This window comes from Artibeus jamaicensis, unplaced genomic scaffold, assembly GCF_021234435.1.
Source record: "Artibeus jamaicensis isolate MK-2021 breed Jamaican fruit bat unplaced genomic scaffold, CSHL_Jam_final contig_1015, whole genome shotgun sequence".
NCBI classification, from domain to species: Eukaryota; Metazoa; Chordata; class Mammalia; order Chiroptera; family Phyllostomidae; genus Artibeus; species Artibeus jamaicensis.
In genome coordinates this window covers 11,295,410-11,315,944 of record NW_026521194.1, presented here as the reverse complement: position 1 = coordinate 11,315,944, position 20,535 = coordinate 11,295,410, and the positions used below count along the sequence as shown (strand labels likewise).

Here is a 20,535-nt window from a genome sequence, read left to right as displayed (position 1 = left end):
CTGCCCCTGCACAACTGATCCTCTGTGGAAGGTGGAGGTTTGTGGTCAGTGGTCACAGCTAGCCCTTGCAGCTGACTGGCCTGAGTAGATCCCTCCCATTGACCTGCCAAGAGCGACCAAGGCTCAACTACAAGAGGAGGGTGTACTCAGCCCACACAAAGGGCACACCTCAAGTACTAGCTTGGGAGAGAGGGGAAGCTATGCCACTGAACCCTATAGAACACCTACTACATTTGGCCACACTGCCAAGACACAGAGTCAAAGCAGCTCTACCCAACACATGGGAACAGATACAGGGAGGCTGCCAAAACAAGGGAACAAAAAAGTATGCCCCAAATGAAAGAACAGATAAAATTCCAGAAAAAAGAGCTAAACGAAGTGGAAATAAGCAATCTATCAAATGCAGAGTTCAAAACACTGTTTTTAAGAATGCTCAAGAAACTTAGTGAGGACCTCAGCAGCATAGAAGAGACCCAGTCATAGATGAAGTATACATGAATTAAAATAAAGGACAATTTACAGGGAAACAATGGTAGAATGGAGGAAGCCAAGAATTAAGTCAATGAGTTGGAACATAAAGAAGCAAAAAACAACCATGCAGAAAAATAAGAAGAAAAAAGAATCCCAGAATGAGGACAGTGTAAGCAGCCTCTGGCACAATTTCAATTGATCCAAGATTCACATCACAGGGGTGCCAAGACGAGAAGAGAAAGAGCAAAAATTGGAAATCTGTTTGAAAAAAAAGATGAAAGAAAACTTTCCTAATTTGGTGAAGGAAATAGACAGGCAGTCCAGAAAGTGCAGAGAGTCCCAATTATGATGGATGCAAAGAGGCCCACTCCAAGACACATCACAATTAAAATGACAAAGGTTGAAGACAGAGACTCTTAAAAGTAAAAGAAAAGAAGTTAGTTACTGGAAGGTTGCCAGATGGGAGGGGGAAAGGGGGAAAATGGGTGGAGAGGTGAGGGGATTATGAAGTACTAATAGGCCCTGGCTGGTGTGGCTCAGTGGACTGAGTGCTGACCTGTGAACCTAATGGTCACTAGTTTAATTCCCAGTCAAGGCATATATCTGGGTTGTGGGCCACGTCCCCAGTAGGGGGCACATGAGAGGTAACCACACACTGATAGTTCTCTCCCTCTCTTTCTCCCTCCCTTTCCCTCTCTCTAAAATTAAATAAAATCTTTAAAAAAAAAGAAGTATAAATATGTAGTTACAGAATAGCTGTGGGGGTGTAAAGTACCGTACATGAAATGGAGTAGCCAAAGAACTTACAAGCATGACTCATGGACACGAATAATGGTGGGAGAATTGCCTGAGTGGTGGGAGTAGGGGGCACTGGGTGGTGGGAGGGAAAAGGGGAAAATTCAGGACAACAGTAATAGCATAATCACTAAAATACAGTTTAAAAATATACAATGCAAAAGGCATACAAATCCAATATCTGCAAGTTTGTTTTAACCATGTGTAAACTAATTGTTTTCAAACATGATATTAATGGAAACAAGGCACAAAAAGCCCACTTTTTTTGTTTTTCAACAAAGTTGTTTTACTATTATGTAACTGCTTTTTTTTAAAATTAAATTATGATGAGTTCACTAAACTCTTCAAATGGTCTAGTTCTATTGCTGTATTGAGTAGAAAGCCTGATTTTAAATATGCCCACTAGAAACATTTACTAATAATCCAAAATGTTGTTTTTGGTATTCATACAGAAAGTGATATCATGCCCTGGCTGGTGTGGCTCAGTGGATTGAGTGCCAGACTGCAAATGAGAAGACCAATTCCATTCCCAGTCAGGGCACATGCCTGGGTTGTGGGCCAGGTCCCCAGTTGGGGGCGTGTGAGAGGCGGCTGATTGAATGTATCTCTTGCACATTGATGTTTCCCTCCCTCTCTTTTTCCCTCTCTTCTACTCTAAAAATAAATAAATAAAATCTTTTTTTAAAAGTAATATCGTCCATCATATTGAACAACTATTATATTTACTTCTTTAGTTAAAACTAGGAACACCTATAGACATAAAGTCAACAGTAGTATTCATAAAGTTACTCGATATTGCTATTAATTAAAAGCAATATTAAAAAAAAATTTTAGGGTAAGTATATTACATATAAATATACACACACATTTATACACTTTTTCTTTTTAAGTAAACAACTTAAGCAACTTAAGCTTCAAATATGCAATTAAATGCTTTTGAAGTTAGGTTCAAGCTTTATTATTTAATTGCTTAATTTAATATTTACTGTATTTACACAAATTGTAATCTATAGCTTACTGAATGCCCATGGTGTGCCATAGAAAATAATACAGGACTTGTTCCTCTGTTTGGGTCACCCACATGTGAATTTCCCAAAGCTTATTTCTACTAACCGTAATAAGCATAGCTGCTAAAAGACTCAGGTAAGTCCTATTTTCTTTTAAAATTAAAAAACTGTTTTGACATTCACAGAACTCCAACTGACATTACTCATTAAACTTTTAATATTGTCTCTTTTTTTCTCAATAAAATGAAATTCATTTTATTTTAAAGAACTTTTGTTAATTTTGATATTCTCCTTCATAGTTTTTTTGTAATCTATTTATTTTTAGAGAGAGGAGAGGGGGGGGTAAAGAGAGGGAGAGAGACATCAATGCGATTGAGAAACACTGATTTGTTGCCTTTCCTATGTGACCCCAACCAGGAGCTAATCCCTCCTCCCTGACCAAGAATCGAACCTGCAACTTTTTGCTTTGGGGGAAGATGTCCAGCCAACTGAGCCACACCACTCAGGGCCTTTCTCATTTTTTGGGGGGTGGGGTATTAACATCTGTCCTTTCTTTATAAAATGATAGTGGAAATTGATGGTGGTGGTAGTTTTCTCATATCTTTCTTGCATGTAAATTTCCCCAACATTTTTCTTGGTGGTGACATTTTCCCACTGTGGCCAGTGGGAAAGGTTACTCTGTAGCCTCCCTTGCCCTGTGCAGTTCAATGATGTGCTTTCACAAGTTTCTGTGATAGGTGATCTTATCTGAGCCTCTACACTTGACCACATGCTTCCTGAGAGCCCTGAAGCTCATGTCCATTCCCACGTTGCACCGAGAATCCAGCATCACAGTTAGAGGGGTCTTCATGGTTGTCAGTGGACTCTAGTTAAGCTCTCATTCCCCATTCTCCAAACAGGGCCCAAAGTTCTCTTTACAAATAGTCTCTCCCCTCTTACACACATGCAGATACACACACTCACACAGACATAATCTGTCCTTAAAACCTCTGATGTCCTCCACTGATCAGGGTGAAGATCTATATCCTTATATTAGTACGGTTTGATAGGTTTGTAAAAATAATGCCTACCTACCTTCTTTAGCTTCACTGTATGCCCATTTAGACCTCATTCTCTTTATAAATCAAATAAACCTCCTTCTATTTTCAGAAAAGTGCCATTTTATTCTTTGCCCAGAGAATGAACACACGCTCTGTCCTTGACCCAGTCCATTCCTGTCCTTGGCACAGAATTCAGCTTAAATCTTACCTCTTCTCCGAAGCTTCTTTGACTTATGTGCACTAAGTATGCTTTATTCCCCATTTATAATTAACTCTATCTTTAGTTATGTGATTATTTGCATGTCTAACTTTTAAACCCTGAGTTAGATGAAGATAAGGATCTCTTCTTTTTGGCTCACCATTTAACCCAGCACTTTGCTCAGTGCCTGCTATCCGGTAGATGTCAACAATAAATAAATATATGCATTTTATTGAATTTCTTTTTTATGAAATACTTATATAGTGTTTAGTAATGGTGGCAGGTGCCATTCTAAGTATTTTTAGAATGTTAGATTCTATAATCTATGAGCCCTGTTAACCCCATTTCAAGCACTTTCAGCTGTGTGTTTTGGATGGCATTTTAACCAACACTGTATCAAACCTGTGACATAGAGCACACATTTTAAATAGACAGGGTATGTTTCTGGGCCATTGTAAAGGTGAACCTTTAGAAAACTTTCTTGCGAACTCTACCCACGATCCTAAAACATGTCACCTAACACCCAAATTGCAATGTAGAGAGAGGTGGCAGAACTGCAAAGTTAACAGCAACACACTCACCTTGATATGGACCCATTTTTGAAATGACCCTTTTTAAACAATCTGGTAATGCCTAGGAGAAGTATGTCTTCAAGTACATCATATATTCACTAAATGAATAGTTGTTAGGTAATTGAGAAGTAGACAAAAACACTTTTAGTAACTGTTATGAGCACAGAGACCCATGTGGAAAATCTTCTAGTATTGAGTTCAACAAAACATAATCAAGCCACCAAAAGCCACCAAGCCACCAAAAGGAACTTGGAAAATGTTCTAAAATCATTCATTAATTTGAGTTTCTTAAAGAACGGTAAAGTGAATTCAATGTCCTTATTTCTCCCTTCTCCCTTGAATAAAAATCTTAAGACTGAGACAATCTCCTGAAGATTTTCACCGCTTAAGCCCGATTACATACTCATCCTTTCCTATCCTCAACTCTCTGATCACGTCATCTAGCTTCCTGGAACATGCACCAGGCTGGGCACTCGAATTTGTCTCAACTCTCAATGTCTGTTGTTGTTTTTTTTCCAAAACATTCAGAAGTCTTTTCTTTTCCATACTTCTCCTACTCTCCAATTACTTTCATGGTGAAATAAGGAGAAATTTTAATTTTTCTTCACACTTGCTATGGTGCATGTCAAACTGTAGTGTGCAAAGAGTCACCTGTTAGAACAGGCTCCTGAGCTCCACCAATAGGAGGTTACAGCTCAGTAGGTAAGGAGTCAGGTCTGTGAAATTGCATGACCTTCATGGTTTGTGTTTCCTGTCCTTTTTAAAAACTCTTTGCCTGACTCAATGTTTGTTTATCCTCTGTTTGCTTCTTGAAGTTTGATAGTTTTAGCTCTCACTTTTAGGTCCATTTCAGAGATTAGCTTTAGGTATGGTATCAAGTATGAAGAGAGGTTTATTTTTTCCCATACACATATCCAATTGATTCAGCATCATTAAATCACGCTAACCTATCTGTGACAATCAGTTAGGCCATGTATGTGTGGATATATGTCTAGTGTCTCTGTGTTCAAAGCTGTGTTGAATATTGTACTTTTACACTAATCCTTGAAACTGGTACTATTAGTCCTCCAAACTTTTTTTTTTTCAAAATTGTTTTAGCTCTTCTGGGTTCTTTGAATTTCCACGTAGATTTTAGAATAAGCTTGTCAATTCCTTTAAAATTAGCCCACCAGGATTTTGGTTGGTATTGCATTGGTTCAATATGGAGAAAACTGAATGAGCATTGCTAACTTAATCTTGAGACTTCCGAGTTATGCCGGGCAAACATCTCCCTTTGTTTAAGTTTTCTTTGATTTCCTTCAGCAAAGTTTTGTAGCTTTTAGTATATAGTTTTTACACATCTAATCTCTAGAGTTATAGGGCTATTTAAGTGTTCTATTTCTTAAGATTTATTTGGCAATCGCTGTCTTTTTTTAAAGATTTTATTTATTTATTTTTAGAGGGGAAGGGAAGGAGATAGGGAGAGAAATATCAATGTGTGGTTGCCTCTCATGCACCCCCTGCTGGGAACTGGCCTGCAACCCAGGCGTGTGCCCTGATGGGAATCGAACTGTGATACTCTGGTTCGCAGGCCCGCACTCAATACACTGAGCTACACCAGCCAGGGCTTTCTGTCTTTTTTTTAAGTTGCCCATACCAAAGAGAATTTGCCTTTATAAAAAAGCATCTCAAAACTGAGACGCTGCCAGACAAAGACCATGTGGTGATATCACTGCGCAACAGCCCTGCAAACTGCCAGGAGTCTAACAAACTTCTGCTCAGTACTCACTATTTTATTTGCTCTAATTTACCGAGATACCTTTCAGCAAGTAACTCTCAGGAAACAGACTGACATCAAGTTTTTAAATTTTACTCCAACTACTGTACCTTTTAAGTCACAATTTGTTCAAATTTTGGAATGGAAGGCATATTCAACTGTCAGTATAACTGTGAGTGACTTTTAACATCTATTCTTGTCCAGCTTAATAAACAGAATCATCTCCTTATACTCAGAAAATCTTGTCTCAGGGTAGAAAGAAAATGACAGGCTGTAACTGAAATTATTTTTATAGCAAATTGGGTAAATGCTGCCCTGTTTTTACCTATCCCGGAATACTACAACAGCAGTGATGTCTAAGAAATACCCATTACCCCAGACTGACATACATACAACTAAAGAACATAAGGAATTTAGTCAAATGTTAATAGGTAATTAATGGCTAGTTATCAGCCCAGTAGGGATCATTAATACTTTCCTTGCAGGGAAAAATCTGCTCTGGGCTTTGTTAATTTATACTCCACAAAAGTCTGATTCTACTACTAATTTAGTTATTTTCTGAGTGAAAATAAGTGGATTTCTAGTATCCCAGCATAAAGGTGTTGGGTTTGTGGTTCAGACTAAGGCTTTGGATTGGAAACTCTTTAAGAACTGTGGCTGACACGATATGAACTTGAATTCTAAAGGAATACATTTCTTAATCAATGACCATTTCTCAGGTATGGGCAGCTCCCCAGCTCAGCTGATCACAGGCTGGGAACAGATGGTTTCTCGTGTTTCCCTGCACTCCTCTTTCTCGTGACTCTCCCAGACTCTGTGTCAAAGAGGACTGGGTCCAGGAGGAAACACGCAGAGCAGTGTCCAAGCCAGGTTTACACTGCAGAAAGGAAAGGACAATCGTTGAGGGAGAGAATGTTGACCTTTGAAATGTAAAGTAGATAAGAAATTCCTAGAGTTTAGGGATTGGCAGGGAGGTACTATGTCAGGTCCTAGGCATCCTGACAGACACAAACAGCTGTGTGAACTGGAATAAACCAGTTTTGCTTTATTCTGGTCCATTAGCAGCCTGAGGAAATTCAACTCAATTGCAATAGCCAATGAATAATAAAGGTAAGTATAAGTAGCTGGAAAGGAAGACTTGTAAACTATCTCTGATGAAATAAGGTTACAAGTGACCATCAGTATATTCAAAAGCAAATACTAAAATGAAAGTATCAGAGATAACAAGGTGAGACAAATGACCAGAAAGCACTTTGTACATACTTTCGTCACTTTTCTCAGGGTATTTCATACTTTGTTTCTCAGTCATTTGCTGACAGATTAGTTTCCTAAGTAAACTATGAATTTCTTAAGGTCTAGAAACTTCTTCATTTATCTTTGCTTCTCTAGCACTCTGCACACAAACTGGGACTTAAATGAGTGACCAAAGATGATATACATATGACCAATGAATACATGAAAAGATGTTCAGCATCACAGATCACTGGGAAGTGCCAATGCAAATCACAGAAAGACACTGTCTTATACCCACTAGAATGGCTACTGTCACAAAACGGAAAACAAGGACTGGCCAGGATGTAGAGAAATTCCTTGTGCATTGTTGGCTGGAATATAAAATGGTGCAGCTACTGTGAAAAACAGGATGGAGGTTCCTCAAAAAATTAAAAATACAATCCAGCAATTATACTTTTACATACATAACCAAAAGAACAGAAAGCAGAATCCTGACAAGGTATTTGCATAACCATGTTCGTAACAGCATTATCCATGATAGCCAAGAGTAGAAGCAACCCAAGTAGCCACTGATGAACAAATAAACATGTGGCGTATTCACATAATGAAGTACCATTCAGCCTTAAATATTCTAGCACATGTTAAGACATGGGTGAAACTTGAAGACATCATGCTAAGTACAATAAGCCAGTACCCAAAAGGCAAATATTGTATAATTCCACCAATATGAATTGCCTAGAATAATCAAACCCATAGAATCAGAAAATAGAATTGCAGTCACCAGAACAAGTTTGGGGAAATGGGGAGTCATTCTGTAATGAGTATAGTCTCAGTGTTGTAGGATAAAAAAGTTTTGGAGATGGTTGCTCAAGAATGGGAGCAGTTTAAGTCTAGTACAGTTGAGTACTGTACACTTAGAACAGGTTAAGATAGTCAATTTAATGTATGCACTTTTTACAACAATAAATATATTTTTAATGAATAAATGAATGTGTAAAGAGTAAGCAACATAAACATATTTATAAAAATAAGTAGGAAATCTGGCAATTTATGATATCTTATGTTTTAATTTATGGGTCAAAAAAATAATAAGTCTAGAGTGCTACCCCATACAGCATTTTCAGCTGTGGGTATGTTGAAAAAACACAGATACCACACGTGCTTGGTATTTGTGGGACCCAGAGGAATACAGTATCCTGTTTAGGATTCTGCAGTTTGAAGAGCTGTGGAAAAAACTTGAATGTCCAGAAAAAAAAAAACATTCAAAGATTTTTAAAAAACCCAGAAAACATGTAAACAATTAATTATTTTAAAGAGGAAAAGGCCAAGAGTCCACTGAGTCTTCCCATTCCGGTTGGATTGTTGCAGCGGACAAGTTCTAACTTCCCAGGTAAAATGGGCTTACACTGCAGTAAGAGAGATTTAAGAAGGTCCACAAAAGACGCCAATGGCAATTTTAGACTTTCTATTAAAGTAGAAGAGTAGAATGCAATGTTCATATGTGCCTGGTATCTGTGAAATTAGATGTTAATTTGCAGATTTCTGTTCATAGAAAAGATAGCACAACACGATTTTATTGCTATGCATCATTATTAACCAGTTTCATATCTAACTGTTCAATCTTATTTCAGCATTCCATGTTTTATTGTCTGTAAGTACTCAGGCTCTCAAATTCCCCTTTTAATTAGATTTATCATCCTATTGGTCCCTTCACTAAAGAGTAAAATAATTAACACTCACTATGGCTGTGTAGGAGTCATGTTTTTAACTTTCTGAAAGTTATACTTTTACCAAACGTTATTATCTGATGATTTCATTAAGATGAAACTTTTGTGATTCAGATAGTAAATGAATATAAGCAAATAAAACTCTTATGGACCGACGTATGTAGCAAAAGAAAATGAGAGTATTAAAAACAAAGTCCCAAAGGACCCCCCACTGACCAAATCGGAGACAATTTATGCTTCCATTTAATAAGGATAATAACATATAACTGAAATAATTAAAATAAGAATCTACTCTGGCTGGTGTAGCTCAGTGGATCAAGCATGGCCTGTGAACCAAGGGGCTGCCTGTTCATTTCCAGTCAGGACACATGCCTGGGTTGCAGGCCAGGTCCCCAGTAGGGACACATGAGAGGCAACCACACGTTGCTGTTTCTCTCCCTCTGTTTCTCCCTCCCTTCCCCTCCCTCTAAAAATAAAGAAAATCTTAAAAAAAAAGAATCCAAGAATACATGCTGATATAAGTAAATGAATGAATAGATGAATGAGGGAGGAAGGAGAGCTCTTCTTCACATTTTAATGTAGAAGCAATAAAGGATATAGAAAATCATGGTTCAAACAATTGATTAATAATTAATTAATCATTAAATAATTAATTTAGGCAAGAATCATTCATGGATGCTTAGATGATGAAAGTTTCATGAGGAACAGGATATTTATATAATCTCAAATATCTCCCCATGAATTAGTCATATATCACAAAGTAGTACAAATTACAAAGGCATATCTTGATATGAGAAGTTATATGTCCCTAGAAAGACATAATTTCTCTTCAACAATATTCCTACTCTAAAATGCAAAACCTAAATCAAAGCAGAAGAAAATCTCAAACTAATCCAAACTGAGGGACATTCTATGGAAGTAACTCACCACTACTCTTTGAGAATATTCATGTCATTTTACGTAGAGAAAAGGGAACTCTTACGCACTGTTGGCGAGAACATAAACTGGCGCAGCCACCATGGAAAACAGTATGAAGGTTCCTCAAAAATTAAAAATAGAAGTACCACAGGACCCAGCAATCCCATATCCATGTATAAATCCAAAAATATTAAAACACAATATCAAAGAGATATCTGCACTCATATGTTCATTGCAGCATCACTGGCAATAGCCAAGGTTGAAAAACGACCAAAGTGTCCATCAATGGTTGAGTGGATAAAGTATGTGCAATGGAGTTTATGCAGCCTAAGAAAATCCATGTTGTTACTATTTGTAACAACATGGATGAACCTTGAGGGCATTATGCTAAGTAAAATAATCCAGACAGAAAAAGAAATACTGTGCAGTCTCATTCACATGTGAAATCCGGAGGAAAAAAAACGGAACACTTAGAGACAGAACAGATTCGTGTTTGCCGGGGCTGGGAGGCGGGGAAAATAAAGAGACGGGTTTGTAAAAGGCTACAAACATTTAGTTTTTAAGATGATTCAGGTCTGAGTACCTAATGCATAACATGGTAACTATAATCGTAACACTGTATTACATACTTGAAATTTCCTGGGCGAGTAGAACTGAAATCTTTTCAATCAAAAAAAACATTTAGGACTTCCGCCAAGATGGAGGCATAAGTGGAAATGCTGTGCCTTCTCTCACAACCAAGTTTAGAGACAACTAAATATTAGCAACAGAAAACACAGCCAGAACACAGAAAATTGAACTTTTCGGAAGTCCAATAACAACAAATTCTTCAACCTGACCGGTAAGAGGGGCGAAACCAGCAGCTGGTGGAGCAGGGTTGCACAGGAAAACTCGGTCAGATGGACTCAGGCGCATGGAACCCAGGCGCAGGGTTGGACCTAGTGAGTGACCGAGCGAGCAACCACGGGGAAACAGTGAGGGAGCAGGGCTGCGGGTTGACTGTGGTCGCGCATTCATGCGCGGATAGACAAGCTATGGAGTGGACAGTGAGACTACAGGACTGAGTGGCAGCACAGGGCGCCGCCATTTCCCAGCTCTGACCACGCCCCCACATACAGCATCACAACCCAGCGACCTGGGAGTCCAAGCCTCTGCTACTCATACTTAACGGGCGAGAACAGACCAAAAATGGCTCAAGAAGATCTCAAAGCCCCAGAGCCTATAAATCTAAGCGATGAAGAAATAGCAAAACTCTCAGATGCACAGTTTAAAACAGTGGTGATCAGGATCCTCACAGAACTGGTTGATTATACCGACAAATTAGACAAACATATGAAGGCGAAACTAATGGAAATGAATGGAATTGCACAGGAAACCAATAGCGATGAAAAGGAAACTGGGACTCAAATCAATGGAGTGGACCAGAAGAAAGCAAATAATGACCAAACAGAAAAGAGTCAAGAAGCAAGAATTCAAAAAAATGAGGAGAGTCTTAGGAACCTCCAGGACATCTTTAAACACTCCAACATCCGAATTATAGGGGTACCAGAAGGGGAAGAGGAACAGCCATGAGTGGAAAACTTATTTGAACAAATAATAAAGGAGAATTTCCCCAATCTGGCAAAGGAAATAGACTTCCAGGAAATCCAGGAAGCTCAGAGAGTCCCAAAGAAGTTGGACCCAAGAAGGAACACACCAAGGCACATCATCATTACATTAGCCAAGATTAAAATGAAGGAGGGAATCCTAGAAGCACCAAGAGATAAGGGGACAGTCACCTATAAAGGAGTTCCTATCAGACTGTCAGAGGATTTCTCAAAAGAGACCTTACAGGCAAGAAGGGGATGGAAAGAGGTATTCCAAGTCATGAAATCCAAAGACCTACAACCAAGATTGCTCTATCCAGCAAAACTTTCATTTAGAATGGAAGGACAGATAAAGCACTTCTCAGATAAGATCAAATTCAAGGAGTTCATCATCACCAAGCCCTTATTATATGAAATGTTAAAGGGACTTATCTAAGAAAAAGAAGTTAAAAAAACATGAACAGTGAAAGGACAGCAAACTCACAGTTATTAACAACCACACCTAAAACAAAAGCAAACTAAAAGGACAGCTAGATCAGGAGCAGAAACATAGAAATGAAGATCTCAAGGAGGGTTAGCAATAGGGGAGTGGGAGGAGGAGAAGGGGAGAGAAGGTACAGAAAATAAGTAGCATAGACAGTAGATAGAAAATAGATGGGGGGCAAGAATAGTATGGGAAATATAGAATCTAAAGAACTTGAGACACATGGTCATAAACTAAAGGGGGGGTAATGGTGGGGATGGGGGTGTAGGGTGGAGGGGAATGAAGGGGGGAATAGAACAACTGTAATGGCATAATCAATAAAAAAATTTAAAAAAACATTTAAAAAGTAATGTCATTGTAGACAAACAGAGGCTAAGGAAGGTACTGTTCCAATGAAGGAGCGGCAACTGAAGGTCTCGTGGTTCCTGGCCTGGGTCCTGGACTTGGAGAAAAATAGAGAGAGAACATTATTAAGACAGCGAGTGAAGTTGGAACACGTGACAATGTTTTCTAGATTAGATCACGATGTAGGATCCACGTTGAATTTAAGTTTGGTCGTCGCCCTGTGGATCTGTAAGGGAAAGTCCTCAGTCCGGCAAAACTAACGCACACTGCGGATTTCAGAGGCAAAGGCACACGACGCTTGCAACCCACTCTCAGCTCATGAAAACACATCTATAGTTAAGTACCTCTGTCACCAAGATACATACATGCATACATTTATGTGTGTACATACACACACACAGGGAGAGAGAGAGCATGCACACTAGGAAATAATAAAATAAATGTGGCAAAATGGTAACAAATAGGGAATCTAGGTAAAAAGAATAGAAAGCCCATTGTAATGTTCTTGTAAATTTTTAGTGAGATTGAAATGATTTCAAAATCAAATAAAAACACAAAATTGGATATCAGTGAATGAGACGTCTAAAGAAATAGAAAGTGAAAAACAGTTCCCATGACATAACATAAAAGGTAGAAATGTTTTAAAATATAGTAGACTAGAACCGACCACTTATATGCATGGGTAGAAAAGGTTTCAAGATTGAAATGATTACTATTTTTGTGTGTCCTGAAAATAAAAGCACATATAATGAGCAACAAGCAATCTTGGGCAAGGGGTCTAATTTCTGGAGGAGCAGGAAGCCAGGACGACCTCAGTAGGATTTCTGAGTACAAATTACTCTCACGCAGTAAAACCACCACAAACGATTAGAAAACTAAGGTCAGTTCAATGAATTTAGGAAAATATTATCAGCAGTACATTTCCCTTAAAACACTGCAAGCCTTTGATAGATGAAAATTCTCAAACAATTATGGTCTAAGACAAATAAGAAAAAAATGGTCTCATTTAAAAGAAAATAACAATGAACAATTTCAAGGTAAATGACATGAAAAGAATAGGAGTCTCCCATTTGTTTTGTTTTGTAAGCAGGTGAAGGGGATGCTCATTTTGATTCCGCTCTGCACACATTGGCAGGTCTGACAAGAATCCTAAACTATGAAGGGAATTTGTTAATGAATTCACAGGAGCCGAAATTATTTTTGTAAGGTCTTGAAGAACTGAAAAGTTGCTTGGGGACTGAAAGAAAACGAACGTAATTGTATCTTTTAAAGAGTTGATTGAAGCAATTACCATCGAATAAGTCACAAAAAAAAAGTTTCCAGTGTAGCAGAAAACAATGAAAGAAAACTGCACACAAATGGACCATAGGTAACATGTCTCTACTAAGGAAAGTTCAGGAGTCATAAAATAGATTAGAGTTTCAGGGGGAAGATCAGCAGCTGCCTCACTCAACTGTGAGCGCCCCGGGGCTAAGGGGATGTCTACTCAACTCCGAATGAAATATTGTAGGTGTGTGGCTGGTTGTAGCCACGGGATCTCCAGCTGCAGGGAGACCAACATGGAGAGACTGAGAGCTCAGGTCTGTGAAATACCTGCCGCTGCCACTTGCCTTTCCTAATACAGACACACGAAAACAAGGGAGGGAGAATAGATTCCTGGGGGAAATATAATACCCTGACTGAACATTAATGCACCACAGCTCGACTTATACAAAACACTCAATTTAATGCCTAATGGTTGTCTACAAACTTTATTTAAACTGAAAATATAAGTCAAGCATAATGGAGTCTAACAATGACTGAAGTGTAATACAGAATAGACTCCCTCTGCCATTCAATGTTCAACAAACAACCAGGGAAGTGAAGAGAAAAAAGAAAATGCTATTGTCACCCTGCCTGGTGTGGCTCAGTGGACTAAACTACGGCCTGTGAACCAAAAGTTCGCCAGTTGAATTCCAAGTCTGGGCACATGCCTGGATTGCAGGCCAGGTCCCCCATGGCAATGTGTGAAGCCAAATGATCGATGTTTCTCTCACACATTGATGTTTCTCTCCCTCCCTTCCCCTCTCTCAAAAAATAAATAAACAACGTCTTTTGAAAATGCTATTGTTTTGTTGTTCTCTTTCAAACAGAAAATGCAAACTACTTAGAAAACAGTTCAATTGGTGGGAAGGCAACAGCTTTGAAGGGGATGACAGAATGGGTTGTTGACTCTGTCTGATCAATATGAGGAGTATATATTTTTATTTGGTATAAGAATTGGTTCCGAGTCAGGAAATAATAATAAGCTGTAGCGAATTATCTCAATGATGTCTTGAGGAATGAGGAATTGAGACGTGTGACTTAGTACAAAAAGTGCAAGTTGTGAGAGTTTAACACTCAGACTTCCTGAAACAAGCTCCTTATGAAAAGAAAAGCAAGGATGCAAATAAGTTGCCTTATCCTTTCTGAGTAGTCAGAGAAGTACATCAAGTCTAAGAGGATAAATGGCAGCATTCTGAATTTAGGAGGCCATTTCTGGCATCATCCTCAAATTATTTTTATGAAGTCACCACATTAGAAGATGTGGTATATTCTAACCCCTCTCTCGTACAGATTCACCTAAGATGCTGATGGCATACTGCACACTTCCAGGACAAATAGCTTCCAAAAAAAGGTGTCGAGTTGTCTGTAAGTACCAGTCATACTCTAGAAAAAATAGTAAAGCAAAAAGCCGTCCTAAATCTCAGGAGTAAATAATCCAGGTGTCAAGAGTGTGCCACCGCTGATAGTAAAACAGCCGACAAATCTATTCATAAACGGCCTGACCAGAGGAGATTAGTGGAGTAATCAGACCAACTCATTTCACGGCCTGAGCAGAGTTATTTTGAATATACAGACATAAAAGAAGTATCCTCGAAACTCACAAAAACATTTACCCTGTTGCCCACTATCCTTCCATAGCAAAACATTTTTCAAAAATGTATTTATTTTTAAAATCACAAAACTAAGCATCTTTCAACAACTACTTAAAGAACAAAAGATTGTGATCAAAGCTCCATTTCCATCTAGAGAAGATCCCCAATATATCCTTCCAACTGAAAAAAGATTACACTTTACAGTAACTCTTTCTTACACTCCACTTCCCTACCTAGATTTCTTAAATATATTGGCAAGGTCATGCTTCGTGAATGGTTTCTGTGATGGGAAACTTTGGCCAGTGAATGGAGGACAGTCGAGGGAAAGTCGTGAGAATAAGAAGTGAGAGACAGGAAGTGAGCACAGGACTTGTATAATCTTCCTTGCTCCACCGCAGCAGAAGCTCCCGCCCTAGACCTGAAGCATCTCTCCCTCACTGACAAGGATGAAGGACCTCAACAGGCAGAGGACTGGCTGTGACTTACACCGGCATTCTCAAGTGGTTTGAAATCCCTGAATAATTCAGCAATGGCTGGCCAGGGGGCTTGACACTCTTTGCTCTTCAACCTAAATGACAATGGAATGACTTTAAACCTATGGGCAGTCTGTCCTTACAAGAAAAGAGAGGTGTTGATGGGAAGCAAAAGGAAATGCTTTGCTGAAATTACTAAAAAAAAAAAAAAAGACACCTTTCTTAACAGCTTACTGATCAAATGTGAAGGAACTCTCTCCTACTTGGAATTTTGAGTCTTTTCGCATGGGCTTCTTGCTTCGAATTTGAAAAGACAGTGTTCATTTCATTTTAAAGCATAATCACTGTTTACATTAATTCTAAGAAAGGAATTGGCTGCCTAATTATAATATTGATGTTTTCTTTGTGTAATTGGGTAGGTCAAGGCACTAATTTGATTCACAGCTGTGGCATGTTTTTATAGACTTTGGTGAACTTTAATTGCTTATAAATATTGGATTACACAACCACGAGCCTTCAGGAGAATCCTGTTCAGCCCCATATGCTTTCAGACTTGACAATATGTTATCCATTTCCTGAGAATCCTTCATTCCAAATGGCCCTGAGGGTGAGAAGGAAAGAAATAACACATATGGCTCACATAGCTAGAGTCCATTAAGATTTTTGCTGTTGACAGCATCTAATGAATTATTGTCAGGAAAAGATATTGCCAATAAGCCCATTCTTCCATAATAATAAAATTGAAATACAAAGACACCACAGCTCAATGCCCTGTAGTCTTATTGTGAAAGTTAGATTATATTTAAATGACGCCCGTGATTCCGTAGCCAGCCCTACAGGAAGTGCGAATGGATACTTCAGACAGGGAGGCAGCTTGGAGAGGAGCAGGCTGCAGCTGATTAAGTTTCCTGAGCTATATGACAAACGGCCAAATTGGCCTCGTGCTGATGCTGGTAACAGCCTGTGACTGGATAACCCCTCCCAGAGTCTGCCCTGTAGTCCCAGTGCCAGCAGGGGACTGTCACTCTCCTCTTCACTCCTCCAGCACCATCCCCACCGAGGCCCGCTGGATAGTCAAACACAGCCTCTCTGGTCACAAAGGCCTGGACTCAAACCCTGCCTCAGCCACTTGAGATTGGTGGTTACACACCGAAGTTATTTTATTAAACCAAGGGACACATATCCATTGAAAAGCTTTCTTCTATTGCGAGGTACTTTGATACCTGTTTTGTAACTGAATGCTGACTTACGAACAACTTGATAGAAAAAGATTTTTGTTTGCTCTTATGTTGAAGTAATTCCTCTTTTTGGTTCTTGGCACAAGGAAACATTATGTTTCGACTTTTTTTTAATGACTCTAGTTGCTGGGTGGGGAGGAGCAGACCAGGTATGAGGCTACTCCAGGAAAGAGACGCCGGCGCCTTGGATGAGTCGGGTGGAGGGAGATGAACGGAGTAGCGTTATCTGTGATGTAGAATCTATGTTCAAGGAGGAGTCGGGAAGCCTTGTGGATGGAATGGAAGTGAGGATGAGAGAAAGTTACCTACAACAGCCCGGCTAGGGAAGGAGAAGCGCCGCGGCCACGCAGCAGCCCCAGCAGCCACGCGAGGCCGCGGAGGACAGAGCAGCTCTGGAAATGCAAGCACCTGGGGCTTCCCAGGAAGATCTGGCGGAGCGTTGGGGTTGGCAAAGTGGGACCTGGAGTTCTTAGAGTAAATGGGATGGGGGCTCAGTTCATTTTCATTCTGAAGCCGCTCTCACAAGTGTTTGTTAAACATTCAAGAGTTTGATGCGTCTCATTAGCACATAAAACTGTGCAAAGCTGGGAATGCTTACACCACAGAAGATAGCGAATATGACGGGTGAGGGTTCTTCCCCACCAGTGCTGCCCCTTAAACCCTGACCCGCACACCGCTGACGGGACGCCACCTGCTGGAAGGCCCAGGGCACTGGCGATATTTGACTCCCACAATCAACCCTTGTCGTTCTCTTTGCCAGCAAAGCAAAGAATGTGGCCGATTCTCCAAAATTTAGGTGCTTCTGAAAAATTCCTTGAGATGCAGTGTCTATATGTCCTTCCAACTAAACTTCCTAGTGATGTTTTCCTGAAGATGATATTAAGAGCATCTTTGGTTCACATAGGAAATATTTAGGATCACAGGAACAGCTGGTCCAGAATTTAAAACACCCGCCGGAACGAGGCTATAAAAAATGTGCTTTGTATCCAAGTAATCAGGAGTTGCCTGCCTTTAATGTATTCTTCTGATAAATATTTTATGATATTTATGCGACCAAACCCTATTCTGATCCAATTACTAACAATAGCAGTATATCACCGATAACATAAAAATGGAGTATAATTAAATGCTTTAATTATAAAAATTGCCAAGGGGGCTAAGAGAGACATCCTGATGGCTAGAGTTAAGAAGTTGAGGACCGAAGAGCTTACATGAACAAACTGTGTTACCCTTTGACTAACTAAACTAACTTACTTGTCTTGCTTTTACTCTTACCTCTCTCCTCCAGTCTCGCACACAACTATTCTCAGCATGGCCGCCAGAATGATCCTGTTAAAATACTTGCTGTGGTCATGTCCTTAGACTCTACACCATCCCTTTCACTCAGAGTCAAGGCCAAAGACCTTAGGGCAGTGCAGGAGGTCTTAGCCTGGGCTGCCCCACAAAGCAAGTCTCTGGTCGCTTCCCCTCCCCAAAGTTTCCCCCCACCCCACTAACTCCTTTGTGACTTTCGGTAAGTCAGGTACTCTCTAGCAGGTGGGCCTGTTTGGGGTTTTATTTTGCTTTTTGTTTTTCAGCTTTTCTGTCTGTCTCCTGTCAGGTATTTATGGTATCAGCCCCCTCACCTCTTTCTCAAAAAGACCTACCTGCTTAAAACTGCAACTCCCAATCCTAAATCCACCTTCCTTTATCTTCTCTTTGCCATTTTTCTATAGCACTTATAGCCTTCTAACAAATGATATAGTGTTCTTACTTATTATGTCACTGTTTCTCATGTGCCCCCCCCCAGTGGACCATAAGATTCATTTGAATGGGGATCTTCGTTTTTGTTCAGTAGATTAAATGCATTAATAAGTAGCTACATACTCACTAGATAATTCTGAGACTGTATCAACATAATAGTTAAGATAAAATTAAAGATTTCTGGGAAAAATAGAGAGTAAAATAAAGAAATGAGTTAAATGACATTTTTAAAAGATTCCATGCTACAGCTTAATTAAATCCCCAAAATAAATTTATTCTAAACAAGGAAGGAATGGAATGAATAAATAAGTAAAACAGTCTCAGCTGACTAGAAATCAGAAAACCTTGGAATGTTCCCAAACGCTGAATGTACACAAAGGTTGCATAAATGATGACAAAGCATTTTTAGTAGTCTTAAGAGGCAGTTTTTGTCTATGCAAACTCCTACGTCATGTTATTTACTTTTATTAATAAAGATATCAATTATTTGGCCCGCAATCGGCTTCATAAAAATGCAGCAGGGACTGGGTGAGTAGCCAGAATCCAGCTGGCTAGATTTAAGGCCTCCCCTTCGTCAGGCCTGCTTTAAGTTTGTTTATGAGACTGATATCATTCGCATAATTTGAACATGAAAGTTTTAGAACATATTAGGAGCTCGATGTAGAAATCTGTAAACAGAGATAAATAAATACGTGAAGATCTTGGAAGCAACTCCTCTGGCATTTGCGTTTCTTTCCTCTTCGGACACCATCTCTATTTTAGTTGTGTTAGTGCCCTCTAGTGGTTAGAGTGGTATAGGCAGTTTTGTTAAATCCTTCCCTGCCTTCAAAATGGACATCTGTGACATTCCCCCACACCCAAAAATACGCCTATCAATGGAATTATCCAGTTTTTAAAATGCTGCACTCAGAATAGAACATACAAAAATAAAAAACAATTGTACATTGCTATTATTTTTTAAAAGGCTTTGTACATTAACGGAATCTCAACGTTTTGAAGAAAGATTTCTGAGGTCAAAGATGGAGTTGAGAATGTTGTAAAAGCTATGGACCTGCTTCTCAGAAAAATACACATGCACCTATAATTTCAGAAGTTCGTGTAGCACCTGAAATGTGCATCCCAATTTAAAGGCTTGGAGTTTCTATAGTTCTATCCATGCCCCAGTTTCCTCAGGACAAAAATCCTATCTTAAATGTGGAATTTAAATTTCAGGTTGGAGAAAGATATGAACAGTAAGACAGTATGCAAAATAAGACCATATAGTCGCTATGTATACATAGTAAAACATACAAACTACAGAAATGATGAGCATTAATTTCATAGTAGTGGTTACTACTCAGAGCAAGGGATGGTGATAAGATGGGAGAAATATAAAGACAGCATAGTTATATCTGTAGTGTAATACTTCTTCAGAAACTACTCAAGTATAAATGGCATAATATTATTTTAATAGAGCTTTAGATAGTTAGTAGATATTTAGGTAATGAATTTACAGAATTTTATCCTTTATTCTTTTCTATGTATTTGGTGTATTTCCTAATTTTAAGAAGTTAAATTTAAAAAGTAAAATTATTATATTTTAGTAATAAATGATCTAATTTCACTGTCATGTGAAAATGGTTAATTTTCAAAAACATGCAAATGTAAGTCTATGTTCTGAGAAACGAAGTTAATTCTACATTGTATAAATACCCAAGCTTATTTTAAAATATGAGCTAGATATTAATATGAGAAAGGAGACCACTGTTCTCTTCACAGAGCCCATAAGTAGAAAAGCCTTCATTTTTATGGTTATAATTTTATTTCTTGATAGAGAAAGAAAAAGGGGAAATTCTTCTGAAACTAATGTTATATTGGAACAAAACTTATTATCGATCCATTCATTCTACTACAAAATATAATGAGAGTTTAGATAAGGTATCGTTCTCTTTGGGGGATTTCATATACAACAAAGCCAGCGTGAAGCCAGCTCTGCCATTGCCTGAGAGTCTGAACCTAATAGCCGGTTAATTGATTCATGCTTGCAGCTGCACTGCGGCATAGCCTCCCAG

At 38.9% G+C, this 20,535-nt stretch overlaps 1 long non-coding RNA gene and 1 other non-coding gene across 2 annotated transcripts in view; one reads left to right on the top strand and one right to left on the bottom strand.

Moving 5' to 3' along the window:
* Nucleotides 1–5,911: 5,911 nt before the first annotated feature.
* LOC128628364 (uncharacterized) overlaps nt 5,912–20,535 on the bottom strand; it is a 40,526-nt gene continuing 25,902 nt past the window's right edge. Inside the window, exon 3 of the long non-coding RNA XR_008392749.1 lies at nt 5,912–6,717. This is a non-coding gene — a long non-coding RNA (uncharacterized LOC128628364). The remainder of the gene's footprint in view (nt 6,718–20,535) is intronic.
* LOC119062567 (small nucleolar RNA SNORA44) lies at nt 13,629–13,756 on the top strand. Its single transcript, XR_005085000.2, has one exon. It is a non-coding gene; the product is annotated as a small nucleolar RNA SNORA44 (small nucleolar RNA).